Genomic DNA, 13214 nt, shown 5'->3' with positions numbered 1-13214 from the left:
TAAAACTGTTAGAAATAAGTTTATTTACCACTTGTTTCCAATAACAATGTACATCTCATTTCAGTCAACAACATCATTTCCATGCTGTATATATACAGTATATATTCCATGCTGTATATATACAGCATGGAAATGATGTTGTTGACTGAAATGAGATGTACATTGTTATTGGAAACATGTCTCATGATATACAATCTCTTGTGTATAATTCAACTTTTTCCCATGGTGTTAAAAGAGTAATGAAAAATCACAATAAATTGTAATATCTAATCACGATACTTTTAAAATATTGAGATATCAACTCAGCAATCAAGTATTGTGTTAGTATCGAATTGGTCAATAAGTGTATTGTCCCAGCCCTAGAAAGAACTTACATTTTCATGGTCCCAAGAAATTACTTTGAGAAAGTAACAGACTTTTGTGTTTTGATTTATTTCAGTATGACTCACGATGGTTACAGATGGCAGCTGTTGAAGGTTGTTCATACAGGAGGTGGTGAACAGAGAGGAGGAATATGTTTACACCTCGGCTGTCCGTCAGCTTATTCATGATGATGAATATCATGATAATGTTAGATCTGTTGTTTAATCTGCAGCTTTTATATTATAGGATAGGTTTGGCTTGCTTGCCCCCAAAACACGGTTACATCTATTCTACTTCTATAATGAAATGGCCGTCACAGAGAAGTTTAATTTACCATAACTACACACAGGCACAAACACAACATAGAAAGACACACAGTACAGACATTTCCACTGATCGAGATGCATTCTAAGAAATGATTCTCAGAGCTAATAAGGCGTAATAAAATGCGAAACAATGAGAGTGATAAAGTATAAATGAGGAATTGAAGGTCATTCAGCCCGCCATAAAACTGATCGCTTTGGGCAAATACAGAGAAAGAAGAGTAGAAATGACCTGAGCATTAATCATTGTGATGGTGGGGTAATTATTCTAGTAACATCTCATCCCACTGGACAGCTTTCCACATCATTTCAGGTTAGTCCTCCAATCAGAACTCATTTTTTTGTCCAAACTGTGCTGATGGTGCCCAATCACTGTCACCATTACATTTCAGAGATGGAGGACAGGAAGGACTGATATGTAAAATGACTGAAGGGCACAGAATCCGTAATCAGGGAAAAGAAGCAGACTGAAATAAGATATGAAAAAAAAGAGAAAGGCAGGGAACAGAAAGAGAAAACCAGAGGGACAAAGAAAGAAGGGGTAAAGAAGAAAAAGAAAGACATCGCCACAACAAGGAGAAAAAAAGTTAGCTAGATTTTAAAAAGAAAGCTTTTACATGCTTGATGTGGATTTTTTGTTGTTACATAGCCTGATAAAAAAAAGCAGTGCATAGTGGCATCTAGCACAGAGGATTGCAATCTGTACACACCATTCTTATTTTCGAGGGATTATACACAAAAGAAAAAATACTTATTGTATTATATTCCATTTCTGCCAATATATCCCCCTAAATCCCACACACTGGACCTTTAATGCTTTTGTCTCATTGCAGAATATTCCATGCATTTTCTGCACTCCTGGATGCCTATATATTTATTACTTTCAGCCACCTAGATGCTAATGCACATTGTGCTTATCAACAATAATGCTTAAACATTATCAGCCTGATCAAAAGGGACTGATTAAGACAACACCCTATTCACCCAAATAAATTTTAGGTGCTGGCATCTTCACAAAAACATTATGACATTACAACATTTTGATTTTAGACATTTTGTTCTCCAGTACTTTGTGCTTTCCTTATCTGGCACAAGAAACAGACCGGCTGGTGCCGCAAACATGAGCATGGTGTGTGAAGTTCACAGATGTCACTTTGCAAAGTTTCTGGGTGTCAAACTTTAAAACGAAGAAAATAGAAAAATATTGTAAAGCAAAGAAAAACAAGAAGAGGCAAAAACAGAAAGAAGACACTAAGAAAGAGAAAGCAACAAAGGGATGTCCCAATAAAGTTTTTTTGCCCATGTTCCTAATCTGATAATATTGAGTATTTACTGATAACAAGTCCCAATCGGATAGTTCTATCTTACTAGATAAAAAAGCTGCATAGTGCACACTTCAGGAACATTAAAATTATTCAGATCAAATGTATATGCTTGACAGCTGAATAGCTCTGCAATATATGTGAAAAAAAAATCCTGCGTCCGAGCTATTCCTTTATGTTCATTCATTTATTACAGAATGAGTAGAGAGGTCTGAAATATCAAACCCTCTCCTTAATCTTTTTGGCCTTGTTGCTGTGTTGAGGGAATTTCTCTGTCCCTTTAGGAGACTACTCTCCAGTGTTTGTTGCAGCCTTTGCCTGAGTTACCTGCTCAGCCTCTGCTCTTAAACACACACGCGGAATTGAGGAGAGTGGAGAGTTGGAGACAGCTGCACTCTGCGTGTCTCCAAATGAAAGCTCTGCACGTAAAAAACACCAGTGTGATAGCTGTAAAGAAAAGGATTAGATCCTTTATATAACTCAATATAGCTGATCCCAATCAATTAAAAAATGCCTCGGTCGGTCCTGATACTTATCACTGAGATTGGACTGGGACATCCCCAAAAACAGGTATGGAAAAAGAAATACTACACACATGGAGGTAATAGCCTGTTTGCCAATGGCAACAGGTCTCTGTTCTCTCATTATATGCTGCTGTATTGCATGAAGCCATGAGGGAACATACACACACGTGCGCGCACACACACACACACACACACACACACACACACACGCTCTATCTGCTTGCTGACTGCTCTGATGGAGTGACCGATAACAACACACTCCAATGTATTCACTGCACACACACCATCACACTTGCAGACAACACTACGTACACCCCACTGCACTACACTATGTACATGAAACAGCAGTCAGAAAAATTCACAGTCGCTAACACACACAAGTGTAGCGCTGCCGGAGCGCACCACACAATGCTCCAACACTTTTTCTCTCCAAGTGAGGAAGTAGAATAATTACAGGTTTGCAAACACTGGTTGAAATTCATATACATTTTTTTAATTGCTTGAAGATCCAGTCATCACTAAAGCATATGTCATGAGAGAGAGCCAATTAAAAACAACTGGAATGGTCAAAGTCATCACATTTACAACATTTAAGGTGTGTCAATTGATTTACAATGTGAACTCGGATTTTTAGCTACAAATCTGTGAGTCAGACAGCAGTAAAGCAAAGGACAGGTACATTGGAGGCTGGTTTGCAACAATTTAAAAAGACAAAGCAAGCTGCAATAAGTGCTCTGTCTGATCAGGGCCTTATGCTGCATCCTGAATGCCTGCAGGAAATACAAGTTTGCTTAGCTACCATTTCAGAGTCTAGCCTATTAGCTGAGCTTGACCTCTGCCCACGCTGACACTTTTCCTCAGAATGAATGTTATGAATGCAGCTTTATCCGCTCAGCATAAGTGAGTAAATTGAATCATTCAAAACACAAACCTAACTTGTGCTCATCTGCCTATGAATGCCAAGCTAATTACAACCTATTACATCAATGGTATCACTGAAAACTACTTAGCTCGATGTTTGACTGACTGCTGCCTAATACTCTCAACATGATGACAGTATTCATAAAGTCCACTTAACATCTGATTGTGTGGTCAGTAACAGCTGAGTAATGTATGTAAACTTGTCACAGCAGGGGCAGTTGTTACAAAATGTTCAAAAAGAGCCACAACCTAATCATGAGCAGGCACACATACACACGTGTCATAGGTGCACTCCCGCACTCCGCGCTACACCCTGCTTACACACATACACATTTATATATATAACGACACAAAGTCATAGGGAGCCAACACACACACACACACACACACACACACACACACACACTTACTGGTACACACAGCAGTGCTTGGTTTCCTGGCAGTGGATAACAGCAGTGAGATGTTTAGTATTCAGAGAGAGGGAAGGAAACCAGAGGAGAGAGCGAGCTGGCTTCAGCAACAAAGCAGCCTCATCGTGACTCCTGCACTGAGACTCTTGTTAGGTGTGAGAGTGTGTGTGTGTGTGTGTGTGTGTGTGTGTGTTCCTGGATCTCTCCCCATGAAACATTTGTTCATGCATAAACCAACTGCTCATTACAACTTTGCGTACAGTAGAGTGCGCTTCCTTGTGTGTGTGTGTGTGTGTGTGTGTGTGTGTGTGTGTGTGTGTGTGAGGGCACCATCTATCCCAACGCTCAGTTTACTTACCCAAAGCAAACTCATGGGGTTGTGGGGGTTCAGCTGCCCTGTAACAGTAAAAGGACCATAATTAGTGGATGCCAGTGAACTACAGTACAAACAGAAAAACATAAAAAGTTTGATGACGTATGTTTTGATTTCAGGTTTAAATATTTTACAAGCACAAACATGAACAAATCACAGTGCAAGTCTTGAAGACACTAGTGAAAATACTTTTTTTTTTATAATTTGACTCTCTCACAGCTAAAGACAATGTTTAGTGAGTTTTGTGTGAGTTTAAAATCACACAATATAAGATTAAGATTATAAGAGTGGAGAGTGGAGATCTTGCACAGTCACTATGTGCAAGACTACAACTAGATTCCTTTTGTCCCCTCTGAGATTATTTCCCATCCTGCTCCTGGTGGAAAATATTACACTAAACTCCCTTTAAGAAAATGACATTAAAAAATCCTTGTGTTTTCAAAAACACATAGATAAAACAAGGCAAGATAAAAGGCATCGTATGTTGAAAATATTCCTGTCAATCCAGCATCAATATAATCCATACAGATAAACTGTATTTGTATTCCAACTTTGCATTTTGGATTTTGTTGCCTCAGCTTGCAGCCAGCCTCCATTGGTCAGCTTTGCTATTTTAGTGAGAGGAAACTGTGGGAAGGAGCGGTGAACAGTTTCAAAAATTAGGATTTCTCACTCGTGCTGCTTGGTCGATCAGTTACACGCCGACTCTTGTTCTCTCCTTAACTCCACCAGTTTCTCCTCTTTTTCCACAGTCCAAGAAAAACAAGATCTATTCACGTTCTTGCACCTCACCAGAGTCCCTTCCATGGTTACTGTCTACCCGGTTTGCTGCTTCCTGTTTGGTGCTGCAGAGAGGGCAGCTATTCTTCAATTTTAGCATGAACCAAGACAAAAAACTTTCCGATAACATTTTGATTTTGTCTGAGCATCAAGACAAGATAACGACTGACTCAAAGGGGAACACCACTTAAATTAATAATGCCAATATGTTATTTCCATGGTCTAGAAAAGTTCAGTCAATACTGGGGAAAATGGACAACTCTCTCTCACAGCCAGAACACAGAAAAATAAGTGTCAAACTTGGGATGTCAAAGGGTATAAAGTCTGGAGTGTACTGATTATGTGGACACACAAAGTGTTTGTTTTATTTTTGATACCCAAATGAGCTTTACTCTATTGTAGTGTTTTCGGTTCAGAAACAGAAAATGTACACATATATTCAGAACATTCCCCTGGGTGCTCTTAGTGTCGTCTACAACATCTTCTAAAATGAAGTACTGCATTACAGTTTCAGTATGGGCACAACACACACACACACACATATTTACACACACATGCATTCCCTCAGAGATCAGTCCGCCTCAGTGCAGCGTCCTTCCAATACCAAACCAATTTCTCTTCAGCCTCAATATCCTGAGACACTCAACCAAAACAAAACCATCTCAGATCAATAAAGAACCTCTTTGGCTGAAGAGGATTTATTTCTACTGCAGATAAAGAAAATCATTAAGACAATCAGTGGTCAATATTTCTATTGATAATATGGAGGACTCAGGATGTTTTTACCTCTTTGTCTTGAGTGCTGTGTGTGTGTGTGTGTGTGTGTGTGTGTGTGTGTGTGTGTGTGTGTGTGTGTGTGTGTGTTTTGGTTACTCCTGTCCACACCAAGTTAAGACAGTGACAATTCAATGACATGCTTTGGTCTGAGAGGTTCTATCAGGTTTAATCCTTTTAAATCCTTAAATCCTCCAGTGCTTCATTGATTCCAGCAGCCATAGTTGGGTGTTCCTCACTTCTGTTGGTAAATAAATATAGTTTTAAAGAGAACCCGCCAGGGTAAATTAAATGTTGAGCGTGGGAATTTGAATGTCTCGGCGGGCTGCGGGGGCTGATGTGGTGACTGCTTGCCAAGGCTTCAGTTCCTGATTCCCAAACCTGTCTGTCTGTGTGATTGTCTCCCTGTCTGTCTTTCTAACTAACTACCTCTGTGTTTGTCTGTCTGCCTGTCTGGCGTTCCTTGAACCAGGACGTGCCTGGGATAGTAATGAGGGCTTCTGTCTTCACAGAACAAGACCCCGTAGATTGGATTATTGATCCATGTGCACGAAAGAAAGAAAAGAAAGTGTATGGACGTATGAGAGAGACACCCACACAAGAAAAAAGAAGGATGATGACAGAAAGAGCAAGAAGGTCAGAAACAAAACACAGAGAGCTGAAGCTGCCAGCTGAGAGTGGAAAAAGAGCTTGATAATGAAAAAGAGAGAGACAAGTGTTCCCTCAAAGAATATATCGAGCTCCTAAAGACGCATTCAAGTGTGTGCTGGGCTGTTGTGTCTCAGATGTGATCAGAAGGCAGCTTTTTTGGTGGCTGGATGGTGACTGAAGAACATCGTGGCAGCGGGGATAAGATGAGCAGTACGAACATTATTACCTCCAAAGCATCTACACAGTGTATGCCTGAGACTGTTGTCTTCGTACTTTTAAATCAGGCCTTTATTCAAGGAGTTTGTCAAGCATGGCTCAGACAGATAATAAAGTGGCTAATAGAGTGGCATGTCACAGCTACGTTAGAGTAAAGTTACTAGTGCAAAAGCCGGGAAGGCAGGATGTACAAGAAATTCAAATACATATACAAATATGTGGACTTTGTGTGTAACTACAGGTTGCCTTTGAATATTTTGCATAAATGAGGATGTCTAAAATGAGTTGCAGTTGACATTGAAAAGATATTCACAATGACCATGTTTTATTTCATTTTTAACCTTGTAGTGAGGACCTGTGGATGGCAATACTAGAGGTTCAGAAAACATCATAAAAAAGGAGTCATAAAAACTTTATTCTGGCTCATCAGGGACGTCTTTTCAGCGTGTGACAAGTGGGTTGTTGGATTCCAACCTCTGTGTTTGAACTCAGAGTCACTCGCAGCACGCCCAAGACATTTTTTGCATTCACACACTGTAATTTTCATCCTCACATGCAGTGAAATGCTCACAATGTGGAGCCAGCTTTCATTCAATAGAGCACCACTGCAGCATCAGCAGGTTGACATGGACAAATGCTGGAGTTCTATAAAGAAAGGATCACATTTTGATTTGAATTTATATTAGCTGAACTATCTCTAGTATATACTGAGGGAAAAAATCCTGTGTTGGCAAAAGCTGCAGTTGAATTTTGCACTGTGAACAAAACACAGCGGACTAGCTGTGTAGCTGTATTGTAAGTAACAATAAAGCTGTTTTCAGGTTAGCCTGTTAAGTCCAATCTATGGTTGAGCACTCGACACATTTGAAAAGAGTCACTTGACAAAAATAACTCAATTTTTACAGAAAATAGTTTCACGCGACCTTATTCTTTCATGTCGTGCACACAGATAATTTTGTTATGTCGCTGACGTCATATTTTGTGTAGGTAGTGTTACTGTTGTTGCCACGGAGATAGTAGTTTTAAATCCACACTGACTCTGACCTGCATTCAGCATCCCTGTCCACAGAAGGCGCCGTCTGTCACCAGTAGCTCCTGTGCAGCTGAGAGGACAGCGGCTGGCCCATTATACATTTATGGGATGGCTGAACTGCCTTCACCAGGCTGACTGACAGCAGACATTTACTGAACCAGAATATTTTCATGTCAGTGCCGTGAGAGAAAATCAAGTGGGTTTTTTTTTAACTGATCATTTGATTTAATTTTCCAGTACACTAAAGAAAGTGAGATGAATCTGCTGCTCACAGACAGACTGGGTGCAGATTAATCAATTAATACAGTTAATATGGTTGTCTGCTGTTACCATGGAGACAACTGATTGAAATTGAAATTGAAACGTTGTGCTGGTCTTTCATTTCTGGAGAGCGAAACTTTTCAGAAGTGTTGAGCACCCTACCATAAATCTACCTTTAGCCATTTCATCATTCAAAGCCAGATTTGACACTTTGATGATGTAACAAATCTGTCATCCTGTCCATGTGATTAATACAGATTTTTTTTTTCCCAATATATTGTCATATACTGTAGATATGAAGCTCTTGCAAAACTTTATTCAGGAAGGCTACACTTTTGTATCCTAAGGCCTGTAATTTATTTCTCATACCATCTGCCATCCACTCCTCGCAGGCATGCTCGTTCACAATTCCTTGCTGTTATTGTCTGGGGCTGTCAATGAGATGTCATCTGTTCTATCAGCTAATCACATCTAACTAATAGCACAGCGAAACACCTTCATTGTTGGCTTGTCATCTTTTGCTGCTGTCTTTTAAAATATGGTGTTCTTTCTGCCTTTAGTTTGTTCAGGCTGCACTTGTGTGCACCCTGCACCTCCCCATTATCACCTACTCTTTGCAGCTTCATCAGCTTCATCAGTCTCATCAGTCTCAGCAGAGTCACCAGCCGCCACCACCAGTGTCTTGATCCATGGGGGGCTTTATCTTGCTGCTGCTCAGGGCAGACACCCTTCCATTACAAAATCTCCTTGTACAGTCTAAGTGCCAGAGTCTTTCTGTCAAATCTTTATCAACATATATCATTGTTAATCTGTACACCTGTAATTGGTATAACAGTTATCTTTACTTCATTCACCAATTTCTCCTGATTGAAATACATATACTGGGCAGCAGCCAACATGCATGTACTTGTCTGACTCTAAAAATCCAGTCTACCCTTCCCTAAAGAAGGGAAAGATCCCACAAGCTGTGGATCCTATAGACCAATAACTTTACTAAATGTGGACCAGAAGCTGCTAAGCAGCATCATAGCAAATAGATTATCCAAGATTATCCCGCACATTATAGATGCAGACCAAACGGGTTGTATTCCAGATAGATATTTATTAGATAATGTTAGACGAACTTTAAATAAAATAGATTATTCACAAAAAATGAACATTCAAACTTTGATTCTCACCCTAGATGCTGAAAAGGCCTTTGACAGGGTGTCATGGCCTTTTATATTTGAAACCTGTAGTAGATTTGGTTTTCATGACACCTTTATCAAATGGCTTCAAGCTATGTATAACAGGTCAAAAGCTCAAGTCAGGGCAAATGGGACCTTATCCGACAGTTTTGAATTGAAACGGGGAACAAGACAAGGGGATCCCCTATCCCCACTAATTTTTGCAATCTGTATTGAACCCCTGGCAGCATGTATTAGAGCAACTAATGAAATTGAGGGTGTGAAAGTAGCAGAGGATTTCCATAAACTGGCTTTATATGCCGATGATGTAGTTTTATATGTTACAAACTTAGATAAATCTCTACCAGCTCTTATGCAGGTTATTGAAAATTATAGTCTTGTGTCAGGGTATAAGCTAAACACACAGAAGTGTGAAGCAATGGTCCTAGGAGCCCCAGTCTCTAAGGAGCTGAAAAGTAAATACTTATGGCAATGGGACAAGGACAGAATTAAGTACCTGGGAACTGTGCTACCTACCAAAGAATACCAGGTTACTGTATCAATTGAACTATAAATGTTTGGAAGCACAAGTCAGACAGGACATGAACCGGTGGAAATCTGTTATAGGGTCACTGGGTAGGAGAATAGACACAGTTAGAATGAATGTACTTCCACGTTTTTTTGTTTTTATTCCAGACAATACCATTGTATTTATGTGCAAACACTTTCAAAAACTGGGATACAATGATAGGTAAATTTATTTGGGACGCCAAGAAACCAAGAGTTAAAATGAAGACATTGAAAATGGCTAAAGAGAAGGGGGGGGTTGCCCTTCCAAATATGAAACATTATTATTTCGCAGCACAAATGTAGCCAACACGTACTTGGTTAAATGATAATTCAGAAGCAAAGTGGAGGTCAATAGAAATGTCCATGTGTCATGGTCCAATAAAAACGATTCCCTTCTGTACAGAAAGCCAATGAAAACCATTAGTAAAAGATAATACACTACTTAGAAGTACTCTTTTGGGCTAGAATAAAATGATCTGTTAAAATTAAAAAAAGATTTATTGGCATTGCGAGAGATAAAAGAAGACCCTGAATTTATGCCTAACAAAACCGATGAAGTTTTTGAAATATGGGCACAAAAGGGACTGACAATTTTTGGACAGTGTTTAAACGAGAATGGAATAATGTCATTTGAATCTCTAAGTAAACAGTACCTTTTACCACATTCCCATTTCTTCCGATATTTACAAATAAGAAGTTATATTCAAAACAGCGAAATTGGAAGGAAGACCAGCAGAGATTTTCACCCACTGGTGCAATTTTTGATAAAGAACTATGACAAAACTAAAGTACCACATCAAATCTCTGCCATATATACTATTTTAGAAAATAATTGTAAGCACCAAGACACAAAGGCAAAAATAAAATGGGAGGAAGAACTTAATATAAGTATATCAGAGAACTGGAGGGAAATGAATCAGAATGCCCATACAACTACCATGTCGCCGTATTGGAGAGAATACGCATGGAAAATATAATCAAGATACTTTATAACACCAGTGCACAAGGCTAAATATAACAATAAAATATCACCAGGCTGCTGGAGGGAATGTGGTGAACTGTATCCTAATGTTGGGCATGTCTTCTGGTCTTGTCCTGTATTGCGGACGTATTGGAGTGGTGTACAGAGGGAAATCAATTGTATTTCAAGAGGGATTGCTCAAGTAGGTGCAGACTATGTGCTGTTGGGAAGGACTGGGGGCATGGCCCCCAATGAAGATGACAACTATTTGCTTAGAGTGCTGCGTATAACTGCTTTAAAACAAATCACAAGACACTGGCTTCAAAAAACACCTCCCATAACAGAAAAATCTAAAGACACAGTTCAATAGATATACCAAATGGAATTTTTGACATATAAAATAAGGGGGAACTTGAAATTATTTGAAAAAAGATGGCATAAGTGGTCAAGCTATGACTCAGGGATGAATTAAGATGTGGTTGTTGCAGCCGTTGTAATTTTTCTTTATTTTTATTTTATTTTTTATTTTATATTAATTTTTTTCTGTTTGTTTGTTTGTTTGTCCGTTTATTTGTTTTACCCTCTGTATGTATAAACACTGGGTGGAAATAAAATAAAGTATATATAATCAAAAAAAAAAGAAAAAAAATCCAGTCTACTCTTCATTCTCATAATTACTTAAGTGAAAATAGCTACAGTATGTGGTTGCTTTCCAAACCAGATCACATCTCACTGCCTTGATGATGGACTGTGGACGGCTGCCAACGTCTCAACACTCAATTGTTGTTTCCCAAGGTAAAAAAAAAACTGCCATTCAGAGGATCCCAAAGATAGAAGGAAGGACCCACTCTCTCTTCGATCACAAAACATACTGCATCATTCACTGGTTGGGGGGAGCACCAAAGCACAAAAGCAATTAAGAAGGCACATGATATTATACCTTTTTATTTGGGCATTACTTGCACAGGATTAGGACTGACTTAGCAGCGTCCAAAGTGCTAGCTCTTTACAGCATTTCAAAAAATACCTCAGATGGTTCTGAAAGCTTCTCACTGCTTACTACCTAATTTACTAATTAAAAATACATTCATCATCATAATTAGATAGATCTGCACTCTACTGAGTGCTTTTTATCATTGCAGCCACTTACCATAGAGAAACTATGGCAAGAGAGAACAGCAAACATTATGAAGTCCAGAGGCCAGAAGGAAAAAACAGATACAGAAGACAGATGATTTTTTGGAACCTGCTATACATCATCTATGTGAAATTAGAGCCATGAGCAGCACTGTGATGTTGTACCTGTGCACAACACACACACACACACACACACACACACACACACACACACACACACACACACACACACACAGCTGCTATCACACAAGACAGACAGCTGTTTTTTATTGCTAGGTGACAAGACAAAATTAACAACTCAAGAGAGTTAGTGCATCTGATATGTTGTGGCTTTGTTTTTCTTTATCTGTCAACCACACTTCATCTCCCTTGTCTCGTTATTATGCTGCCAGCATCTTCAAACACACGCACACACACAAACACACACACACACATTCTCTTTCATAGGACAAAATAATATTGCCAGACTGCAACAGTAAACAAGAGAAGCAGGTATGAGCCAATATCAGGACACAAAACCAACCACGCACCTGCACACACACACACACACACCCACACACCACACACACACACACACACACACACACACACACACACACACACACACACACACACACACATCAAAACCTGTTGTTTTTTTTTAGCAATCTTTTTATTGATTTTTTCACATAAAAATACAGTGGTTCACAAGTTCTGTGTTACAGTTGTCAGTTTAACAGAGCCACATCAAAACCTGTTACAGGGCACATTAAATCGCTACAACTCAACAATAAACAAGAGAATGTGTGCTTCCCAGACAATAATATAGCAATACCTACACAAATACACACACACACACACACACACACACACACACACATAAATACAAAAAGAGAAACTCAATAAAATGAAACATGGATGACACCCTCAGTAATATGAGATGTGGGTCCACAGGCCGGAGCAGGCTGCACGTTAAACTCAGACTTATTTGTATTCTCTACCTCTGCTACTCTCCAAACCACAAAACAACACCCCTGCTGCTAGATCCAAAACTGAAGGTCCGAAAGTCTTCAGCAACTGATGACTGCTGAAAATGTTCTTGACCCCCAGTGTCAGCAGATAACAGCCGTATTTAATCAAGTCCAAAGGACAAAAATGACACTATGCTTGAACAGTTATGGACCTTAGACATCAGAGCTGTGAGAAAATATCGATACACCTGAGTATAGCAGCATAATATTTTGTGACACTGTCTCAGTTCTCAAAAACACTACAGGTTTTAAGTTAATAATTTCCATGCAAAGATTCTTGGCTATGGTTTATTTTGTGTCGTGTTCAAACCCCTGAGTGTTACAATCTATCTTCAGCCAGAGTACAAGAGTGTATCATTAGCTCCTAAAATTACATTTTTTGAAAGTCTGATAAATATGACCTTGCTACCTTGATATGT

At 39.2% G+C, this 13214-nt stretch overlaps 1 protein-coding gene across 3 annotated transcripts in view; it reads right to left on the bottom strand.

Moving 5' to 3' along the window:
- Positions 1-13214, bottom strand: part of slc8a2b (solute carrier family 8 member 2b) — a 233013-nt gene that overhangs the window by 141745 nt on the left and 78054 nt on the right. For all 3 annotated transcript variants that reach the window (XM_049576373.1, XM_049576375.1, XM_049576374.1), the window contains exon 2: positions 4222-4259. The gene's annotated coding sequence lies outside the window, so the exon portion shown is untranslated. The remainder of the gene's footprint in view (positions 1-4221; positions 4260-13214) is intronic.

This window comes from Epinephelus fuscoguttatus, linkage group LG5, assembly GCF_011397635.1.
Source record: "Epinephelus fuscoguttatus linkage group LG5, E.fuscoguttatus.final_Chr_v1".
NCBI lineage: Eukaryota > Metazoa > Chordata > Actinopteri > Perciformes > Serranidae > Epinephelus > Epinephelus fuscoguttatus.
Note: the sequence above shows the minus strand (reverse complement) of the source record. Positions and strands in the feature narration are given on the sequence as shown.